General features: G+C 29.1%; 1 protein-coding gene across 4 annotated transcripts in view; it reads left to right on the plus strand.

The window, feature by feature from the left end:
• The window catches only part of FMRFaR (FMRFamide Receptor), a 69670-nt gene that overhangs the window by 9694 nt on the left and 35807 nt on the right, over positions 1–24169 (plus strand). Inside the window, exon 1 of one of the 4 annotated variants that reach the window (XM_018520816.1) lies at positions 12396–12452. The exons of the other annotated variants lie outside the window; for them this stretch is intronic. The gene's annotated coding sequence lies outside the window, so the exon portion shown is untranslated. Of the gene's footprint in view, positions 1–12395; positions 12453–24169 lie in introns of those variants that run through there. 4 annotated transcript variants of the gene reach the window in all.

The raw sequence follows: 24169 nt of genomic DNA on the forward strand, positions 1-24169 counted from the left end.
GCATTCCGTAGGATTATCTCAAGTGCAAATAGCAAAAAAAATAAAATGCTCCCGTTGCGCAGTTCAAACTACAATAAAAAGATATAATGATACTAAACAGTTTAAATCCAGATCTGGAAGAGGAAGAAAACGAAAGACTACTGCCAGAGAAGATCGATATTTAAAGCAAAATGCTCTAAAAGATAGTGTTATTTATTTCCTTATAAATTGAAGAAATTGTCAAATAAATAAGGTGCCTAATAATTTTGTCAATGGCTGTATAAGGATATATGTATGAAAGGATATGTATAATAATATACTTAATAAATAATAATATTAACAAGTATGTTTCAACTAAAGCAAATAAGGCTGATAAGCCTAATAGGTTTTACGTGCTAAACAAAATTTTGCATTAAATATAAATATAAAACTTATAAACAATTTTCTGTTACAAAGTCATAAACGACGTTTCAATCTTCATTAAAATCATCTTCAGTATGTTAATCTTTTAATAATGAAACTAAACAAATAGATGTTCCAATAATAGATATCAACGTAACATTTAAAATAATCGCATTTAATCGATAAATTCCATGTCAATGTTGTAACAATGTTGAATTATGATGTTGATTTTTATCTTACAAGTCTAGAAATTTTTAAAATTTGTAATAAATATATTTAATAAACAATATAAAAAATATGTAAATAACAATATAATAAATAAATAATTTAATTATTTTTATAAAAAGAGACGTGTTTCATAGAATTGAGATTTCACAAACTTGAGCGACAAAATTTTGTTTTATCAAATTTGTGTAAAATACAAAAATCCCGATAAAAACGGATATTCTGCTTGATTACAACAGACCAAAATTACTCCGTAATGTTGTACAATCAGGAAAACATTCACCACTTTTGAAGAGCTTTCACCGCAATCGCGCTCAAGTTATTCATTGCACGTTTACGTGATTTAGTCAAATTGCTAAGTGAATATTTTTAGCGCTTCAAATAGTCGGAAGGAACACATCCTTACGAATCTAAAACCGCAATTTGCTACTGACAAATTAAAACAGTATCTATATATGCTTTGATTACAGTCAATTTATTTATTAAATGCAGAGATAAAGATAAAAAAATGGAAAATTTACAGAATTATTGCAACTTCATAAAAGCTGATCCAGTTTAAGCAAATATCAAAAGAAATTGTGAAATACTTTACAAGAAGAATATTTTTAATGAAACAAAATAAATAAAAAGTCCAAAAAATTTAATTAAATTATGTAGATTTTATACATAAGTTCTAAAAAATTTTACTTTGCGATTCAGAATAATCTCTACAAATAAGCCAATATTAAACGTTTCATGCTCATTTTAATTTTACCAACGTAATTTGATAGTCAATTAACTGAGAATTATCATGAATATTCCGAAAATATAATTTGCTACCTTTAATAACGCGTTATTTTAAGTGTTTTGGAATCTATGTAAAGGATTACCGTAAATCACTCGAAATTGTTACAATAATTTATGTTTATAATTTATAATTAATCTTTTGCTATTCCACGTTCATCTACATGCAAATTACGAATATAAATTGCTGCGACAATTTTAAATTAGTCTTTTGAAAAAATTCTCCGAAAGTAAACTCTTAATTTATAATTTTTTTTCGAATTGAATTATTTTGTTTATTATTAACAGAGATAATGAATGAAATCGCAGTTCTAAAGAGAAAAAAACAAGACGATTCGTTTATTTGAATAAAATCATTTTGCTAGAAGCGAATTGACATTGTTGTGTAACATCACAGTTATCGCTAATAATTTCTCATGCGTTATATTAATTTTTATACACATTTGATGAGCGTATTCTCGCGCAATGAAATGATTGAATTCCTCTATTGTTCATACATTTTAAGAGCATTAATAAATTTTTTATGTCGCCACTTGCAACGTCAACTAACAATGAGTATGACTATTTTATTCGTAATAAATGAGAGGAAAGGTAATTATTTCGGTTAAATTATTTACAATAGAAATTATCGATATGAGAATAAATGCGGTTTTATCTTTTATTGTTGTTTTATGTTTCGTTGATAATGTAATTAATGATTCTGTCAGATACTTTTAGGAAGAAAGATGCATCATTGTCAACTTTATCGGTAATTTAGATAAATATATTCGAACAGTATTTCATCATTTTTTTAAATGAAACTTGTTAAGAACCGAATAAAAGAAACAAATAAAAAAATGCAAAAAACTTTAGAAAAAAATTAATAAATTCTTAATTTGCAAAATTAAAGATCCTGCAAACGTTATGGAACGATGTATAATTGTGGTTTACTGTTATACGATCGTGAAAAAAAGCTTTGTTAAATACACATTAGTGAGATGAATATGGATTCATTAAGTATGTTCTAACCATGGTCCTTTCGTTTCTTTATTAAGATTTATCGTGTCATCTTCTCTAATGCGTTCGTCGGTTAAAATAAGCAATTGTACACGGAGAGAATTTTTTTTTAGAATTTACCTTGAAAATATGATAGTCGTGAGACAACATTGTATTTCGAAGAATTTTAATATAAATCTCTCTCATTCATTAATAAAACTAGAATAAAGTACAAAATAAGTTTAATTAATTTTACTGAAGTGCATGATAAAAATCTTTAAAATATTTTGTACCACAACCATATTTTCAGGGTAAATTTTAAAAGAAAATTCTCTCCATGTATACATAATATTCCGCAATGTAATCTCATGTAATGTCATTTCTATGATTTGCACAATATTTGATTCGATATCGTCGTCGCAATGAAATATTCGTTCGCTCAACGATTGATAAAGTTGATCACATCACACGGAATTAATTGTGTGTCCTTGATTTTGTCAATCAATACGACGCGAAGGATGTGACATGTACACGGTGATAATTTGTGTTTGTCCACGAATAGCATATGTTTGATTCTAATATACGTATGTTTATCTTTAAATTAATATGCTTGAATTGATATCTTTGGAACTAACGAAGTTACACAGATGACAATCATAGATAAATATGTAAATGCATCACGTACACGAAGAACAATAATACATTGTTGTTGCAAGCACGTATCGTTTCGTGTAGTTCGATTATCTTTAATTTTAAACAGTATAAGCTTATATTTTAGAACGAAATAACAATATTAAATAAAATATTGTTTTTTACTCTAACTTCATAAATTTATAAATTAAGAAATTTTTTTTGCAAGTGACATTATAGACTATAAATAAGTAATAAAAAACATTATTCTCTAATTAATTGTAGGTAAATTTTAGTCGAATAGTTCCTTTTTCGAAGCTTTTTCGAACTCTACCGAAATGTTTAACATTAAAAATAAACATAATATGATTTATGTTCAAAAATTGATATTTGAAATACTTTGAAATAGAATCATTGGAATACTAAAGTAATATATTATATATTCCACAAAGCATCGTGCTCACTTCCCAAATTATCTGAGAAGAGCCAATATATATTATGTACATATTTCTACCCATAAATCTCATATATCGATTTTCAATTCAAAATTGGAATCTCTTTGATTTGTGATAAACCAAACTTTTGCCACAAATAATGATAATTACAATGAAATAGTGCCAGCAAAGCGCCACGGTTATCAACTACGTATGTTAATGCAAACGTGAATACGTGCTGCTAAATTCCGATTATCTCGATCACTCACGGCATTACTGATTAACTAACATTGAACGCGTAAACTCACCGTGGAGAACACGCAAGATCATACGTTAGCATACATGTCAATAAAGGAGGCATCTCTTGATGTGAAATAGGATAATCCTGTTGCAGCGGCTCTACTAAAAGTGTTGGCGTATATTATGTTTCATGATTATACTCATCAAGTTGCACTCAGGAGTGAATTTCGTGAAAATTTAAGCTCTTTTCTTTTTGTAAAAATGCAAATACGTGAATTTAAGTAAATATCTGGGAAAAAATAGCAACTTCTACTTGATTTTTCAAATTTTTTGTTTTGTTGTTCATCGTGAACACGTTTAAACCAATTTTGATACTAGTTTTTCCTCTTTTTTAATTATAATGTTAATTTATAACGTTATAATTACGCTTCTGTTCGCTCAATTTTTATAAAACTTGACCTATAGGGTAATTTGATAACATTTTATACAAATCTGAGATAAAAAACAAAAAATTCAAAATAATAGATTTAATATAGCGGACTCAATTTGAAAAAAAAATTTATTATCATAAAACTCAGTTTTTTCGGGAGGTTAATTGCGATATCAAGTTACAATTTTGCTTTATTTGAAGCTTGCCAGTGCTACGTAAACAATTAGTACTGATTTCCAAATTGACTTTCAAGCTCTGATTTCGAACCAGCCTGTGACATTAGATCCTTCTTTTTCTAGATAAGAGATTACTGTTCTTTTGAAATTCGATATTTTCAGGCTATACGTTCAAACTCAGAGATACTCCTAAAACCGAATTTAACGATAATCTGCAGGTCATTTTTTGAAATTTGAATTTTTTAATTCTGAGATCAGAATTGAAATTAGCGATTCCGAAAACCTTTGGAAAAAAAGATTTGTAAATTACATTGTTAGAGAACTTCAATTCTCAAGAAATTAATAGAATTCATAAATATACATGTATGCTATATGAATGCAGACAATAGTATCGCATTCGAACGAATATTCGTTTCTTCTCTCGTTTATTAAAGTTCGAGTAAAGTTTATTGAGTTTGAGTTTTATTCAGAGCATTATATAGAACAATTAATTTATATGGAAGCAATCAAATACCGGTACTAATAAAATTTTTATAGTCATACATAATATTTCCGGGTTTTTCTTTTAATTATCGTGTTTCCTGCTTGCGTGGTACGATTTATGAACAACATTTAATATATGATCTGTAAACAACATTTGACATATAGATATATGATGAATTTATAACGATATACGTATGAAATTTATTATAATTACAAAAAATGAAGAGAATTTCTTTTTCTTCTTAATATTACCTTCGCAGATTATGTATCATATATCACCTTTGCATTTTTCATCATTTTTACGTTAAGGCTACCTACTTACATTTAAATTAGAAGAAAGCACGTAACAGCTTATATTAAATTACAGATATGCGATATCGTGCTGTATTTCCTATTTCCTAAACAATATTAATTAAACTAAACCGCTATATATAATTATTTTTTCTAAATCATTGCTTAAATAGTGCGATGCAACTATCGGCTAAATGACCTTTGTACAAAAAAGGCCTGCTGATAAAACACGAAAATGGATCTGTTGGAACACTGTACACTGAATATCTGAAATAGGTTATCCCAAAAATGGTAAATATAATCTAGTTTGCCTGCAATCCACTTTGCCATATACGACAATAGCTTTTTTAAACAGGTTTACGATGTATACAAGATGCCCTAGAAAACACGCGTTTTGCATAAGTTTGCACCTTTTTAGCAAATTCATAAAGTTTTTTTCTATTACTAAAGATTACTTTGATATACATTACGCGATTTTATCAAATGTATCGAACATTAATAAAAAATATACCAAGATATATCAAATATTTCTTTTCGATTTTCATAAGCTCGAAATACATTGCATAGATTACAAATAAAACATTAATTTTTTTTATAAACTCTTAAAGGAGTGTGAAACATTCCCTTTATAAAAATCGATTTTTTAAGCGTATATCATTAAACCGATAAAAGGTATAAAAAATTTATAGTGTCAAAGGTAGTTTTATGTATAATATATAATACATTTATATAAGTGTAAACTGCGGGCACGAAGTATTAGGTTTACAAAACAATGAACAATATATGCGAAACACTATTTTATATTCTTTGTCTGAAATATCAATATAGTCACCATGTGTACGCAAATCAGGAGAAAGCTTTCATAGTTGGATGCTCGTTGAGGTCGCATCGAGCTTTACTGCTACTATTCATAATGATATACGAGCGATTTAAAAAATTATCACTCCGCGGAAAAATCTGCGCAAAAGAGAATGATGAAAATAGCTGTTGCAAAAAAAATTATGGAGAGAGTAAAAGATACGTTACCGACATTGACAAATGATTTCCGTCAAACTTCTGAATTTATATGAAGAGAACATGAGTGCGCAAATTTACGATTACGGTAGCGGAAACAGTGATATAAGCACGAGGTGAAAAATATCGTCTAACCCGGTTTTTTTTATACGATAAAATGGAGTTTCTAGCAAATACCTTATTTTTTCATTTTGTAAGCTCCATTGAACACATCAGTTTTTTTTCATTTTTCAGAAAAGCAGTGACAGATGAAAACTATTAGGTGTTAATAAAGGTGTGTATGAATTCAGTAGAATTATGGTATATAGTATATACAGGGTGCTAAAAAAACCATTCAACATTTATATGGTAGACAGTACACATAATACTGAGTAAAAAAGCTTTAGGTACATTCTATATAAAAGACAGTACGACACTTGGAGAAAAAGTGTCATGATGAAAATTTATTTATCGCAATTCCAACGATTAGTACTAACAGAAAACTATACACTGCATTTATTTTTAACTAGAGTTTCGGCTGTAATTTTTTCTCTCTCTCTCTCAACTTTGGTTTATTATAATAATATAAACATGCCGAACTTTTTTTTATTTTTATGAGGAACTGTGTAGAACTGTGAAAAATGCTACTATCATTTTTTTTCATATTAATAAAATGTGCTAACTTCACGGATACCTGAAAAGTGAGAGAAACCTGTGAAGTTATTTTGTTAATATAAAAAACGATATTCTCTGTTAATATAAAAAAATAACGACAGTTCTAGTAACACTTTTTAATAATTAGTTTTTATTTTTATACGTATACTTACAATATCTAATAATTAAGTTTAGCAATATCAAACTTTTATGTAGATTATTCTAAAGTATTATTTATGTTACAAGTTCGGTGTCAAGGAAATGACTGCCGTTAGAGTTATATTAGGGTGAAGTTTAAGATGACTATGGGTTTGAGAATTATTGTAGGTAAATGCAAATGTGAACACCGTCTACATAATTTAATAGAGCATACGATGAATACGAGGGAATCGTACGAGAAATGCTTCCTAGGAGAAACTAATTTTCAGCAATAAGGAAAGAATAAAAAACGGAGCGTGGTATTGCTTTTAAAAAAGAGAAAGAATTTGTTTAATAATTAATAACTTAATATTATAAGGCTCAGAATATTAAAAATCGATAAAACTTCTGTAGATGCCAAGTATGAGCCGACACAGGATCGCCGTGTGTAAAAAAAAACCAAAACGAATTTTGTATGTCAATTCATTTAATACAATTTCATTTAAACGTTTCAACCCTTGATTCAGGTCCTCTTCAGTAATTATAAAAAGTCAATTGCATTGGGTAGACTTAGATCGCTGTTATGTCATCGTATTCGAAATACATCAAGTTGATAGACTTAATGCAGAGAAAGAATAATACTGACAGTTTTATGTCCATAGAGTGCCTACGCTCGCACGCACATCACGTTCACAATACAAAAATCGCACATTACAAGTAAACTATTTCAACCAACAGTTCAAATCGCGTGGCAATCATGATACAAAAGATGCTGTAGGTCTTGAGTCACTGAGTTCAGCGTACAGACCTACAGCATCTTTTGTATCATGATTGCCACGCGATTTGAACTGTTGGTTGAAATAGTTTACTTGTAATGTGCGATTTTTGTATTGTGAACGTGATGTGCGTGCGAGCGTAGGCACTCTATGGACATAAAACTGTTTGTCAGTATTATTCTTTCTCTGCATTAAGTCTATCAACTTGATGTATTTCGAATACGATGACATAACAGCGATCTAAGTCTACCCAATGCAATTGACTTTTTATAATTACTGAAGAGGACCTGAATCAAGGGTTGAAACGTTTAAATGAAATTGTATTAAATGAATTGACATACAAAATTCGTTTTGGTTTTTTTTTACACACGGAAATCCTGTGTCGGCTCATACTTGGCATCTACAGAAGTTCTATTGATTTGTTTAATAGTTTTTTTCAATTCTTTGTCGTACTTAAAGTATTTAGAAGGTACCCTATATTTTAAATCACGTTACTTTTGAAATGAACTTTAAAAATGCTTACATAAATAATCAATTTATACGATAATGTTACAACTATCTCTTCAATTTTTAGAACGTTATTATTTAACAGACGCAAGTTTATTATAATTCAAATTTTAAATTATTTTGATTTATGGCTTTTTGTGGAATCTTAGGATTGATCTTTGTTTTTAAAAAATATATTGAATTAAATTAATTAACGAAAAAGGATTAATAATATTTAGATGTATGAAAAAATGTTATAAACCTATATAATATTGGTATTTATATTGATTATGATGCAATTTGCGTAACATACGGTCACTTACATCAGAAATTGAATAACTTCAGAAAGTTCGCATGTTTACTTTTTTTTTTATCAAAAATATTTCTTTTTATTAACAGTTTAGAGAGAATTTAATAAATGTACGTTCCCTATATCAAGGCAATATAAAATAGTATAGCAAATATAACTGTACAGCTCGATTACCCACCATTCGATTACCTTTATTCTATGCAGTGGAAAGATCATTGTATCATTTTCCTGTTTCTTTCGTAAAATTTGCTATTGTGAGAATACAACTTTTTTCAATGAATAGAGAAAGAGCTAATAAACTGAAATGGATGATTATCCTACGAACTAATACATAAATATGAAAACACACAATGATTGCAAACGTTTCGATCTATAATGAGATTATTCTCTCTTAGGAGAATATAAATTTAAAAAAATTATAAATTATAAATTAAATCGTTAAATTGTGTATATATTAAAGCTTATGAATTGAACACACACGCACAACATATGATCATTGTTTTTGTATAATGTTTATGTATCAGTGTGTATAATTAAACAAATAAACACGGTCATCCAGCTCTTATTTCTCTATTTATTGCAATAATTTTTAATCTTTTAAGTCTTTATATTAATTTTATTAATAATTCTTTTTGTGATTTAATGACGCATACATAATCAATCCATTACTTTTGAAATAATTCTAAAAATATCTCCTATATTTGAATATTAAGATCATTTACGGAAGCGCGCATGAAAGTAAGGTTGTGATCGTGCAAAAATTTCGCGCTTTGTTATTTCGTACAATGTGTTCATAATTCGGCGAGACGAACGCAATGGTTCGCTGAAAAAAATCATTGTGCGTCAGAAACGTGATCTAAAAATAATGCAAACGCATTTTCCACCCACGTATCTTCCAGTGAACTTTTACGGCGAAGAAAATGACTGCACCGTAGGAGAAAATGGGGTGCAATCAGGCGTCTTATCATTTATATTGTGAGAACAATTTCACACCCTATTGCTCCGAGATGATATTTAAGAATTGTTATCTTTCGAATATATGAAAAGACACTCCGCTATAAAATAAAAATACGTATAACAAAAATACGTATAACAAAAAATCGTGGATAACAACCATCATGACAGAAAGTATAAGGTTTCTAACAAGCTCTCTCATAGCAACAGATAAAATGCAACTGAAACCGGATTGTTCCATTGTTTCTTGACAATGTTCCTGTAAACAAATATTTTTGTACAAAGTTAATCTCTAAATGTATTGCTTTTATCTCCGAAATGAGATAGACGTGGAGTTTTGCAGTCAGTCAGATTATGCTTAACTTTTTCCACGAGAATATAAATTTCCGGAAAAATAAATGAGTTTTCCTACGTACGCGAATTTGGGCCAAAAAATGAATTGTAGTTCCCAGATGGTTATATGCAAATGAAACAAATGAAAAGAGTTACGTGGTCAACGGAAACACCTGATGACTAAGAATTTTGATTTTTTGTTCTGTTACAGATTTTATAGTAGCAATCGTGTGCTATCCAGGCTTTTATCATTTTTTAACGAGGCGATACCAATTGTAAAAAACTAATGAAATCAGCTGTAATTTGCTGTATCTGATATAATATGATCAAAATCATATTCTATCAGGTACAGTATGTATTTTATTCTATTAGGTGTTAAACTTAATTCCTGCCGTTTTTCGTCTCCAAAATTGATTTGTTTCGAAGGGAAGATGAATGAATACCTTAATCAAAGTAACTTCCTCTATTTTCTACTTTATTACTAATTAATAATACTAAACCTAATATTACAAGATTATAAAATGGCATATTATATATAGTTTGATTTATGCAAATTATAGTATTATGTATAATTTAAATTGATAAAAAACCAATTTTGTTAAATTATATAGTAAGATTATATTGCTACGTAGATTATGTTTAAACGAACAAGTTAAACTTATATGTGAGTCTTCAGTTAAATGAACAAATTTTCAACAAAATAACGATGCTCGTTATAAGTCGGATTACAGAATCAGGCTAAATTTATGTTATTAACTCGGAGTTATTGCACTTTCTGGTCAATTTATGGTTTATGTACGAACTCTAGCATACAGATTATACTAACATGTAACACATTCTAATTTCAATTCACAAGGTTTCGCTCTACGCGTTTGCGATAAAATACATAAGCTGAAATTTCTAAATATAATACGCATTTTGATGACTTTGATAATATGCTTATAAATTAAAAAGAACTATTATATAGACACAATTATAGAGAAAAAAGCAATTTTTGTAATTAAAATGATAATTATAAAAAAATAAGCAATTCTATATACAAATTGAAATAAAGATATCAAAAACATTTTAAAGATTTAAAAAATATTAAAAAAAAAGATTGTATTTAAATATATATATGGATTTATATATTTTAAATTCTAGAATAGCGAATTTCAGTAAAAAGATTTATGTTTATACGATATTGGTATAATTTAGTATTATTATAGAAATAACTCAATACAATGATGCAATAAATGACATTAAATGGTCGCCACTTAGATAAAACAGAAAGTTCTTTAAATCATTACAATGTGTGCTCGAGATCTTTTAATTCCATCTACTTTTTCCAGATGTGAAAAATCGTGCTTTTTTAAATATGCTTAAGTAGAATTGAAGGAAGATTAAGATTTGGAGAGTCGCGCGAATATCTCGCGGAAAATCGGTGATTTTACTGAGGTGATTTAAAGGAGCGGAAATCTTAGAAGATTATTTAGCATTAAGATAATAAAGAATGAAAAGAATTAATTCTTTTGTTTATAATGTAAAACATATTTAAACACGTTTTAGAGATAAAGATATTAAGCAAAAAGATTATGCCGTTATAAGATTAAAATATGAAAATTATATCTTTAATATCCTAAAAAGAAAAGATATAATCCAACGTTATAAATTTTAACACTTTGGATATTTACCAGTTTCAGGAACAAATAATTTTTTAAATACATTGTCTTGCAAGAGACAACATCGCATGGAAGAAATATGTAAATCATTATTAAAAAACCCTTGTTTTACAAGCGCATAACTTCAAAAGCTTCTAAAAAGCACTATATACTTTTCACCGTAATACATGAAAATTTCTTAGTTATAAATACGCATCGTTAAGCTGTGACGAAAAATTTCCTCTGCTTGCATATCAGCGCACGTTAATGATGCAAGAAAAACAAATTGCTTCCCCTCTTTAATATCGATGCATTAGAAACAATCTTTGTAAGAATTATTTTAGGCATCTAAACAACAAATTTTTTTGCTTAGCTTTTCCTTTGAAAATTACACAAACTAGAAAAAGTTTTAAAAGTAATTAGATGAAAGTTAAAATTAAATTTAATGGGAATTGTAGTACGTTATACGATTATGCGTTTATTTCTACTACATGCAGTATAAAATATTTTTTTTAATAATTTTGCAAAAAAAGAAAGATATTGTTACAAAGCAGTTTTTTCAAAATACAATTGTTTTAATTTATCTTAATCTATAAAATAAAATATTATACTTATACATTTCCAATGTTTTTCTTTTTCGTTCCTAGAAATACAATTTTTTGTATATTATACATGCGTTAAGTAATTCATAATTACTAAATATGTATTTAAAAGAGTTAAGAATAATTAATATATTAACTATTTATAGGTCTTTTATGTAAATTATTCTAGAATTATTTTAATAACTTCTAAGTTTATCAAATTAAATGGCCGAAGTAGATCAGATAATTTCGAACAGAGAATATCAACATTTCATCGGATTTATGCAGCCCTGATTGCAGTGAGCTGCCGTGGTCGATGCTCGTAAATCTCGAGATGAATATGTTACCGTTGTAAACTAGACTGCACTTGTATACTATCTCACGCTTACACAACACGCCCGACACTTCTCTCAGTCGTTCTCTATGAATGGTTTTCGCGATGTTAACGGTCTGATTCCTGCACATGTTACACCGAAGAGTGGTTTACGCCACGGTTTCTCGGAACCAACCAGTTAAAATCATTACGATATTCTAACGAGGTAACGATTGAATCGTATTTTACTGACTAAAAAGGATCTTTGTTCTCTTGACTCACAGGTAAAAGCGCTATTTTCTAAATCCGGATTTTCGTACCAATCGTGAATACAAATCTATTTTTTTACATATATTATATTTAAGGCTCCTGTTCATTCACTTTTGTTATTTTACATTGTGACGTCAAAAGCTAAAGAACAATAAAAATTTTTACAAATTATATTTGAATGAACGTCAGAAATATTTTTTAATAAAACAATATTTGTAATCGATATGTATAGAATAGAATTATAAAATACTATATACCGAAATTATCTCTTTGTTTTGAAAAGGAATTAAATCATTTTTATTTCTATATATTATTAATTGGACAATTTGTCATAGCTGTGACTACAGCTTGCTTCGTTTTTAGTTATGCATAATTTTCAGATGTATGGTTAGTTATTAATTAACGAAGCAAAAGGAGAGTATTTTTCGTATATTTTATAAGTCGGTTTATTGATTTAAATGTTGTTTTATTAAAACATATATTTTCGTATTAATACATTTTGCAAAAATTTTCATTATTTTCTCGCTTTTGATGTCACAATTTGAGGCAGTAATGATAAAAGAATAGCCTGAACAAAAAATTATTATATCAAAATCCGATTAAATGCGCTACTTTAATCTATTTTATGATTACAATGCCGCTTTTTATTTAGATGCATATATATTTACCGGGAATTTATTAATCTAACTAATGCTTTTTGTAATAACAAAAATAAGAGACAAGTGGTGAATGAAAAATATTAATGTAATCATAATAGTAACTAGCATTTTTCTGCTTCATTATAAACGAACTTTATAATGCAAGTTAACTCGACAGAGCTTGCGCGCACTTTTTCCTTTTCATCCCTTGTACCTTACAGCCTGTACTTCTCTTATCGCGAAGCATAATAGACGATATTATACCTACATATAGAAGTCTGACGCTCGACATGTACCTATCATGGTAGGCAGAGATGAATAGAACGATGTTTTTTGTTGATTAAACGAAGAATAAGACGGCGCACAATATATTGGAGAAGCGCTGATAAAATGTACTTTCTCGTTTGATTAAATGCTAAAATAGCGGCGCCATAGACGAAAACGCTCATCTCCGCGTGTCATCATGGAAATTATTCATTGTCACATCAAACAAAATTGCGATCGTTAATTTGATCGCGTTCCAGTATTTTTACAACCTCATCGGATGAATCTAGATATAATAATAATTTAAAAAAAGAGGGAATCTCAAAAGATCGCAGAAGAAGCTAATTATACTATTAAAAAGCAATAACTGTACTAAATATGATCGAACACAATCAATATGTTTATTATCTAATTGTAGAATAATTATTTTTAAAAAATTATAAAGATTTTAAAATATTTTTCTTAACATTATATAAAACTCGGAATTTTTTTATAGTCAAATTATAATATAAGAAAATTATACAAACATTGAGAAAATCTTTTCTTAATGTAATAATCTTTAAACCAAATAACAATTGAATGTAACATTTTCTGAGTAATAATAGTATAATAAAATTAATAACATATTAATTGATATAATATTAAGTAATTATTTCAAAATTATATGTTATTTTAACTAACTATTTTATATAAATATGAAAAATTATTAGTATTAATTATTTTATATTTATATGCACGTGAAATGGTCTCAGTAAAATAATGGTGACATGAAAAATCAAAATATATGTGTAATAAAGAGGTATACAAAAAAGAGTCTAAAATATTGAAACAAATTTTACAAATGCAAAGTCGCTATTTTTCTCTGCGCATTTCCATTTGTATTTAATCCAATTTGTTTTACATTGTATAAAAGGCACGAGATAAATTATCTATCATAATTTGTGCACTTTTTTCGCCGAATATTTCACTCGTCTTTACAGCAATGCAGACAGATTGCCACTATATAATATTACTTTCCAAATGCGAAGTCTACATTGTGAATACTCATCATCCGGAAAATGTGGTCATCAAATACAGACGCAGGAGCAATTCTTCGCAAATTCCATTCCTAAGTTAGATGAGACCATAAATATGAGAGTAGAAAGGATATAAATAGGTAACAAAGGAGATTATCTTTTACTCGTTTCGAGTACAAAGTAAGCTTTATTATAACGAACGTTTAATTTAACCAAAAATTTTCAAAATGTTGAAAATTAAAATAAAAATTATTAGGGTAACTCCAGTATATACGCCGCGCTGGGATTTACGCCGCGGAAGTCAGAAAAAATAGAAGGAGTGGGGGTCATTTTCTCGCAACTACTCTGTTACGTTATAATTTCTGTTGAGTTATAATTTCAGCTGTTTACTGTTAACATTAATGAAATTATTGTGAGTTGAATCGATTTGTCACTGTGTGTGTAACAAGCAGCATCATCATAAATTATAATCTACATAAAATGATTACTGTAAGGCGTATAAAAGACCTAGTGGTTATTTCGTGATACATACGCGTAGAGGAATAGTAAAGCATGTTGTATATAAAACAAAATACAAGTGCTTTCCTATTCTTTGTTTAGTTTGTTGAAACCCTTGCATTTTTGCCATATATCCCACCCATTATCTATATATAGCAAAAATGGAAGATTTCAAAAAGTTTATTTTTTAATACACGAAAACTAAATATTTCGGATTTCTAATATTTTTTTCATAATAGTAGACAGTACAAAGTTTTTACTGATATAGTTCTTTTGTTTTAAACATAGTAAATAATACTTAATAAATTAAGTTTTTGATAGGTGCGGCGTATATACCGGAGTTACCCTACATATTAAAATAAAAAATTTTTGAATGAAATAAACTGAGAAATGTTTCAACACAAATAAGTGCGAAGAATATCATTTTCGGCAAAGCAAATTTTGGTGTTTATCTTCAGTAATATTTATATGTAAATATACAAATACAGTTTTCAATTCTATAAATTGCGCGCAGTTCTATAAATTTGGTTTGTCGGACTTCAAACCCAATCATAAATTGAAATAATAATCTCATTTAAATTAATAATAATCTCACAATTAAATTAATAATTTAATATTATCATATAACTCGTGGTCGAATTGAGAGATGCGATTTGAATTTCGGCTGAGATGATTTTAGCAATAAGTTGTTAAATCAACGATCAATTAATTTAATTATGAGATTATTATTTCAGTTTATAATTGTGTTTCAAGTCTGACGCAATCAATCTCTAGAACTGAAAATTGTATTTGTATATTCACACATGAATGATTAAACACCAAGACCTGCTTTGATCGAAAATGGCATTCTTCTCACTTATTATATTTGTGTAAAATAATTGCATTTTACATATATTAAAATTCTGTTAAACTAAAGTCTCTTTGCATCTGACATGAACTTATCTAGTTATTTATTTACGTCCATGATTTAAAAATTGTGTATCTCAAAATTATAAGCAAACCATGTTTGCAAACAAGTTTTCCTTAGATTAACTTTACGTTTGTAGCTGAGAGAAAAACAACGTGCAAAACACTATGCGAAAGATAACGAAGATTCTGATAGATCTTGAATTTTTAACTTTTACTGTTAATATTTACGGACGATCGCCTGTTTACAGACATCGTGAATATTGGAATTATACATAAGCAAACCAGCTATTATAAGTTGTAACTCACAAGTTACTCACTCGCTCAAGTATTTTTCTGATTAATGAAAAGCGATCGCAGTGCTATTGGCGTAATGCGATCGGGAATTTATTCGAATTCCTCTAAAATTTAATTATTCGAGCACACAGCATTCTCTCTGCCAGATGACAACTAAATTAATTATCAATATTATCGATAGTCGATTTTAATGACACATATTAGTTTTAAGTATATTAATAAAGATAATGTATATTTATGGTATCTAATAATGTATCCTTTGAGGAAAAATATGTTAAAAGTTTGAATTGTTCAACAATTCTGGATAGCGAAACGATTAGAAACCTAGAAGTAGTATATGGCTCCCGATGTCTGTAAATCTTGATTTAAAATACTATTCACAACCGAACAAATTCAATTCGGAAAGATTCCTTAATGACGATGGATAATTCAATCTATATGCCATTTGGTACCGGATTCAAACCTACATAAATAATAGGTTTGCCTTAGTAAAAGTTAAAAATCATATTTTTCTATCTGCTTTGGCATTACAATCTTGAGCCCGACATTAAAATCAATGTTCTTATAATGTTGAATAAGAAAACATTCTTCATAATGTCGGAGAGAGACTTCTGATTGAAGTGAACTAGGAAGTTGAAGACTTTCATGTATAATACTTCATGTATAATCGAACTGATACAAAGTTGAAGAATAATAATGAAGCATACTTAAATTCACTTGAAACATGAAAGTATATATTTACAGTGGAATTTTTTAATTATATCAAGAGTCCAGTTTTTTGTAGTTAAGCATTTTAGAAAACAACGTTATAAACAACGTTGTAAAAAAATGAAAAGTAAAAGTTTCAAAAAAGGTATTTTACAAGTAATGTATATCATTTTTTTTTAAAGCAAAACAAAAATGTATCAATATTTAGAATATCCTCATAAAATTCTTATAAAAATGTAAAAACGTTTCAAAAAATCTATTTAAAATGTTTCGAAGAAAAATCAGAACTTCTAATTATAACTCAACAGGAGATCGAAAATCATTAAATCGATAAATTATGTGATACCGCTTTAATAATTTGTGAACCAAATAAACAAAGAAACGAAATAAACAAAGATATATTGATTTTTGAAGGTGATATCAAAATCACGATATTGGTATAAACGAATGTTTTCGACGCGGAAAATCTCGGAATCACATACGGTAAAATTGGGAGTGTAACTTCAATTAAGTTCCAAAGCGCAAAACAATAAATAATACGGATGCGTCGTCGAAAACTTAAATTACTCTACCTCTGCCGGTGAAAATCTCGGGAAGTTCTAACTGTAAGGACAAACGCTAGAAGTGACAGTTCCACTCCGACTCGGAACTTACTTATACCGAGATCACCGTTATATCGTTTGTAACATCTAGGTAAAGGATCTGTTTGGAGTATCACAAGGAAAATAATATCTCTTCGTTACAAACCCACATACGGAAAAAGACTCACGAAAATGCTAAAGTCGAGACGAAAGGGTTTGTAAAACAGAATAAGTACATTCTTTAGACAGAAGAAGAATTATTTTATAAAAAATCTACATGTGAAAAGAACGGTTTTGATGTAAAAGGGCTCACAAAAATGCGAAAATTGAAACATGTTTGTAAAGTAAGATAAGTATCTTCTAGACAGAAGAAACATTATTTTATCAAAATCCTGGAAAGAATGGTTTTGCTAAAGTATATAAAAATTGATTAGATATAGATCCAAAAATAACTTTGTTAGACCAAAATGTAGAATGATCAAATCGGTTAACTTTTTGTAGCGTTCTCATTATGTTTGAGTGTTCTACTTAACCCTTTGAGGACGAGAGCTAGCAAAAAACTTTAAAAAACACCTTGTTTTTAAAAAGTTGTCAGAATTTGGATTCGATTCTGATTTCAGAATTTTAAAATTCAATTTCCAAAAAAATAATCTAATTAGAAATTCGGTTTTAGTAGATTCTTGTGATATCGCTGAGGATGCGTAGTCTGAAAGTGTTGAGTTTCAAAAGGGTAGTAATTTCCAGTGAAGAAGGACCTAGTATCACATAGTTTATAATCCGAGATTGGAAGTCAGTTTTTATCAGTACTAACTGTTTACGTAGCACTGATGAGCTTCAAATAAATTAAAACTGGAAATTTGATGTTATACTCGTATACTCCGCAATTAAAATTTTCCTAAAGCCGTGTTTTATAATAATCGGATTATTTTATATATCCTTTCCGTCATATTGAATCGATCGTTTCAAATTTTTTTATTTTTAACCTTATCGAATAAAGCATTATTAAATTACCCTGTAAACCAAGTTTTATAAAACTCGAATGAGCAATCTACAAAATAAAAGGGTGTGTGTGTATACCTAAATGGGCACGCCAGTCCACAAAGGGTTGATTATTTTAATTGTCCAATTATACTTTAAAATAGCGTAAACACTGAGAGAAATATTTTGTATGAATAACCAAAGTTTTTTGACTCAAAAACTATTTGTTGATATATACTCAATCAAACCGTTGGTTACCATGCCGATATTAAATTGTTAAATTTACTAAATGAAGTAATAATTTAATGATATAAAATTGTTTTGTATGATGTTTGTAGATCTTTTGTAGTTATAGAAACAGAACATTTTGTTACCAAAACAAATCATCGAAGAATGATAATGCCTATGAGAGCCGAATGTCCACTGAATGTCCGCGTATAATGAATTTAATTAATTAATACATAATACACAATAACGTACAAAAGACGTTTTGATCCTATTGCGGATTCTTCTCAATATCGCAATCACATCAGTATTATCAACTTCTTTCTTAATTGCATAGTAATTCAATGTGATTGCGATATTGAGAAGGATCCGCAATAGGATCGAAACGTCTATTATACTTTACGTATTAATTAAATAAATTCATTACACGTGGACATCCAGTATTTGGCTCCCATAGGTATTATCATTCTTCGATTTATTCTTTGGAGTCTATTAATTCTTTTTATCGGAACAAAACAATTACATAAGAATAATTTATACCTCTCACTTTCTACAGAGTGAAATTATGTTTGGCATTTTTAAGCTTAGCAAAAGTATTTAGATTTAGAACAATTGATTATTAATAACTCTGAAAAAATGATAGCTACCATAATTGGCCATGATGTGGCAAGAGCCGAGAAGTGCACGAGATTGATCTCTAATCGTCCCGGCTTTATACAGATAGATGTCGAATTTCTCTTACGATAAGACACGTTACTGACAGCTTCGCGAAACGCTCTTCGCTCTACCATAGTTTCAATTATTTTGTTGAAATTACTAAAAGAATACCTATTTTGTAATGGCAACCAAATTTTACATTGTTATTTACAAAACGTAAGTAATCAAATTTGTATTGTTAAATAAAAAAATTTTGTTCATCTAATAAAGAAATATTATATTTTGCTATTTTAATAAAATAATCCAATGATAATCGGCCATTTGTGAATAATTATTTTTTTTTGTTATCATTACTATATCTTTTTTCTTAATAAATATTAATTATGGAATTATTTATAGTATAGTGAAAAGAAAAATTATTCGTTTTCTTCATTATTGAACTTCATTATTCGTTATTTTAGATACTTCGCAATTCGAAGTATCTAAAACTATCACGGTTAAGTAATCATCCTAAAATTTTAATAAATTTTTATTACATAAGTCAATATCGCTTCGAAGAAGAAATGAAATCATCCACTTATAAAGAACATGTACCTTCCGCCTTCTCATTACAATAGAAGTTTGTATTATCCGCAAGTCGTTCTTCCCACTTACAAATTGCATTTGCAAACTAGCCTCAATGCTCGCATTAAAGAGAGTACGTAATTTTAATTCGTCGTGAAAATACCATTATCTAAATTACGTGTCTGCAACGCGTAAAGGTGACACAAGCGCGAACAAGAGGAAAAGCTGTTGAGCAAGATAATTTCAGAACAAACTGCCATAATATTTAGGGCAGACAGTTTAAAGAAAGTTAAATGAAATTTGGTTGTTAAATAAATCAATCTTTTCTATGAAAATACTGCAGTAACCAGCAGTTATAATATCCAAGTAAGAAACCTAATTTCCGTGATATTTCGGCAAAAAAATTGAAAGTTCGCTGAAACGAGATACCAGGTGGTATCTCTTAATAAAATAAAGACAGACCATTTTTATGTTCAATATCGTCGATTGAGTTACACAAACCAGATCTCTCGCGATAGTTCGCATGTGACAACCATTAATTGCTAATTTAGTGAATATTGAAAGCACATTATAATTCAAATCCTCCGCACTAATCGCCGATTGGTTTCACGGATCGATTTCACTTCCATATTCCATGTCACGAATTGTGCAAATTCACACTACGATGAACTATGAAAGTTTTTTGAAGATAAATAATATGCTAAAACGTTATCATAATCCGGTATGATAAGACAAAGTCCTCCCCCCCCCCACCGTACCTAATCAAATGATATCTGGAATAAAATTAAAAACTAGTTCTTATTTTGATTGAGAGCCAAATTGTTCTGGCAATGGAAACATCAAATTAATTATTGAAAATAATGATTTTAATTCCTTAATTGTATTCAGTGTGACACAAAATTATGCAACTATATTGGTAAAGATGTTAAGATTTGTTGAGAGATGGCAAAAACATAGCAACAAAAGTATCCATTTTAACTGTAACTGTGATTCTTGCAGATCTGTTATACTGCAACTGATAAAATTGCTTCGTAGAATTTTTCTAAACACACTAATCAATAATCTCCTGACAATAACTTAAATGATAAGAACTTCAAAGTATTGTCTTTACAATAAAGAAATTTAGAGTAATTAATTTTTTGTACTTATTTAGATAGACTTTTTAATCATTTTATTTATTTAGTTCTTTGCTTAATTACTCAGATTAATTAATTCAATAAATTGATCTTGTCAATTTGTTAAAAAAGTAGGTAAAGGTCAGACTATCATATGCATCGCTCTGATCGCCGGCACAATGCAATGCTACGTTACGAAATAAAATAAACGGCGGTTATTTCATCGAGTAACATTACGTGAGGCCGTTCTAGAGCTGTATGATTGGTAATCTCTCGTGCTATAATTCTATTATCTCTCAAGAGTGGTACGGGAGAAGAAATAGCTATCCAACGCGTGAATCTTATTTAGAGAAGATAAGATGGAAGAAAATCTGCGAAAAAAATTGGTGCTTGTCGTCGAGATGCAATCACTTGGAACAAACATACCTTCTCTATCCCTGATCCATGTTCACGATAATAAATTTCGCCTCGTTTTAGTAAACAAAGAAATCCATTTTTTTGCGAGATTTAATAGTTAAGATAAAAAGAATTATGGACTCTACAGAGCTTGTTCATTTGTTTATTTAAAAAATTTTATTATAATTTTGTAATATCAAAACATATTTTTTAACATAAGTCCGATATAATACATATCACATGTACTTCATGATTTATAATTTTACATACTTTTACATATTTTCTTCCGTTGAATTAAAAAGATTCAAATTGCACTAGGTTAGAAAATGGGATGTGTACTTTTACTCGCCTTTGTTAGGAGAATTGCGAGACGTTTCCTGTGTTTACTTCATATGACCTAGATATCTTTCTCGCTTACGATTTATTAAGAAATAACCTCCTCTCGCGACGCCGAGACATTTGATTTTCCGCTCAGTAAACACTCTGTTTTACACCGCAAGGACCTCATCTACTTAAAAAGAGAGTTTATATCGCGAGCAAACACTTCACAAACACGCGTCACTAATGGGATAGGCTGCGGAAACAAAAAAAAGCCTTAATCTCTTCATCCATTAATTCCGCGCCAGGCAACCGCATGCACAGGAGGGGGGAGGGGGAAGTAAATAGAGGCACGTTAGACTACTATTTAATTTCTCTTCTCTACATTTGATATCTATGTCCCATTTTCGTAGCTCAATCCTTGTATCAAATTAGAAAAATCGATTTTACATTTATCGAGTGATCCGTCTCTTTTTCTCTTTTTGACGAGTGTTTACTACTATTGAAATAAATTAAATTTAGGGCGACTTTGTTTCTCTATTTTCCGCGTGGACTATTCTGTACGTGACATGACAGACAAGCAACTACGTAGAGAAAATCTTATTTGAATTTAAAATTACAATTCAGTCTTTTGAATCAAGGTTTCGCTGAAAAGTAGAATTTCTTAGCGCCTATATGTTTACACGAGCAGTATTTTCGCCATTGGAAGCGCTCTTGAAACTCTTCAATTGAAATGCCAGTCCAGGTATTGGATAAAAACTTCTCTCGGTGTTAAGTAAATACAAAAACAAATAATAAACTATTTTTTTTCTTTGCGCCAAGCTCGACTTGCTTAATTCAAACTTAATTTGCTACAAATTTACCGCCGAAACTTACGTTTTCTTCAGGAAGAAATGGCGCAACGCGAATTACGAAACTTAACTTTCGGGAGAATGTCCATCCGCGTTTCGCGAAGCGTCAAAGGCTGCGCGATCTTGTAGAGTTCGTAGCAGATTCTCGGCGAAGAGTATTCGGTGGACAGTGTTCGGCGGTTAAAATTAGACGAGGAGTTCCTATAGTTGACTCAGAGAGAGGCTACTTGTATTTTTAGAGGACTGGCAGTAACTAAAGCGACAGCTGACCATTTTACCAAGCCGACGATAGGCCCTTTCCGCTTGACACTTAGAATCCTCGTTACTCTTTTCATCCCTATCTATATGTCTTCCAAACAAATGTCATAGAATTATCTACTAGTATTTTAAATTACCTACTGGAATTTATATCAATTATTAAATTTGTTCATTTTAATTTCATTCTTATGTTAATTAAGAATACAAGAACAACAATTAATGAATTGAGAAATACAATACATACTTTCCATAATTTTACTTTTAGAAGAATTAAATTTGATTGTCTCAGAAATAAGTTCTTTGGAGTTCAATATTACATTTAATATCAAATAAATGTTTTATCGTTTATTATGTATATTTATCGAATTTTTAGATAAAGATTTGAAATGGAAAAGTAATAATTTCTGTTATAAAAAAAACTGCTTAGTTCTTTAAAATATAAATACCATGTTCATAAAAAATATAGCAATATTATAAGAGCATAAATTTGATAAGATTATGACTTGCAATTTTCTCAATAAATTATTAAATAAATAATATTCAAAAGTTTAAATAAAAGATTAAAACGGTCATTGTTCAAAGCTTTGATCAGAATTGGTTCTAAAGTTAACGGTAAATGGAATTTTCTTGTACATTTATTTTCCTGTCCAACCAAAATGGGACGGCAAGTTAGTGTAAGCCATGAAGGTTATCCAAATATTGCTGGCACCTCTTGTGAACATAATAATATTAAATTATCAGACCACAGTTACGCTTGAGCGAATGCTTTCAATAGTTGGGGCTAATATTCTAGTTCAATAGTTGGGAACATCAATCTCAAAGAATGAACGCATACGTGCCGGTACAAAGTAGTCGTTCAATACAAAAGGAATTTTCTATTGCAGAGCTATATAATAATACAGTAGGAATTCATACGCTCCTTCGTACATCAAATATTTTTCATTCTATAATTTTTCGTAAAAATTACAATTTGCAATCTTATTAGATTTAAAATTTTGAGATAGGTATATATTGTTACATTTTTTACAGTTTCGCACGTCGTGTGGATAAGTCGCTTATTCAGAGTATATTCTCAGACAAGATACATAAGTCGCTTATTCAGAGTATATTCTCAGACAAGATACATTTAGAATGTGATCAGTTGATATAAGTTTTTATAATCAATATCATCGTTGTGATTTGATATTTTTATTTTTATCATCATTGACTCCAAAACTTGACGAACATTCTTCCTACATGGATTTCGTGATAATTTTCACAGAGAGGTGAGTGTTTTAACAGAGAGACGACTTTTCTGTCTTGATTACGATTTTATAAGAAACGTTTTTTTTTTTGCTTTCTATCTTTAGAACTACGGTGATCTTTTTCAAACGATCTTCCAATCGCTTGATGGGTTCTGTCGT

This window comes from Trachymyrmex cornetzi, unplaced genomic scaffold (assembly GCF_001594075.2).
Source record: "Trachymyrmex cornetzi isolate Tcor2-1 unplaced genomic scaffold, Tcor1.1 scaffold928, whole genome shotgun sequence".
Lineage (NCBI taxonomy): Eukaryota > Metazoa > Arthropoda > Insecta > Hymenoptera > Formicidae > Trachymyrmex > Trachymyrmex cornetzi.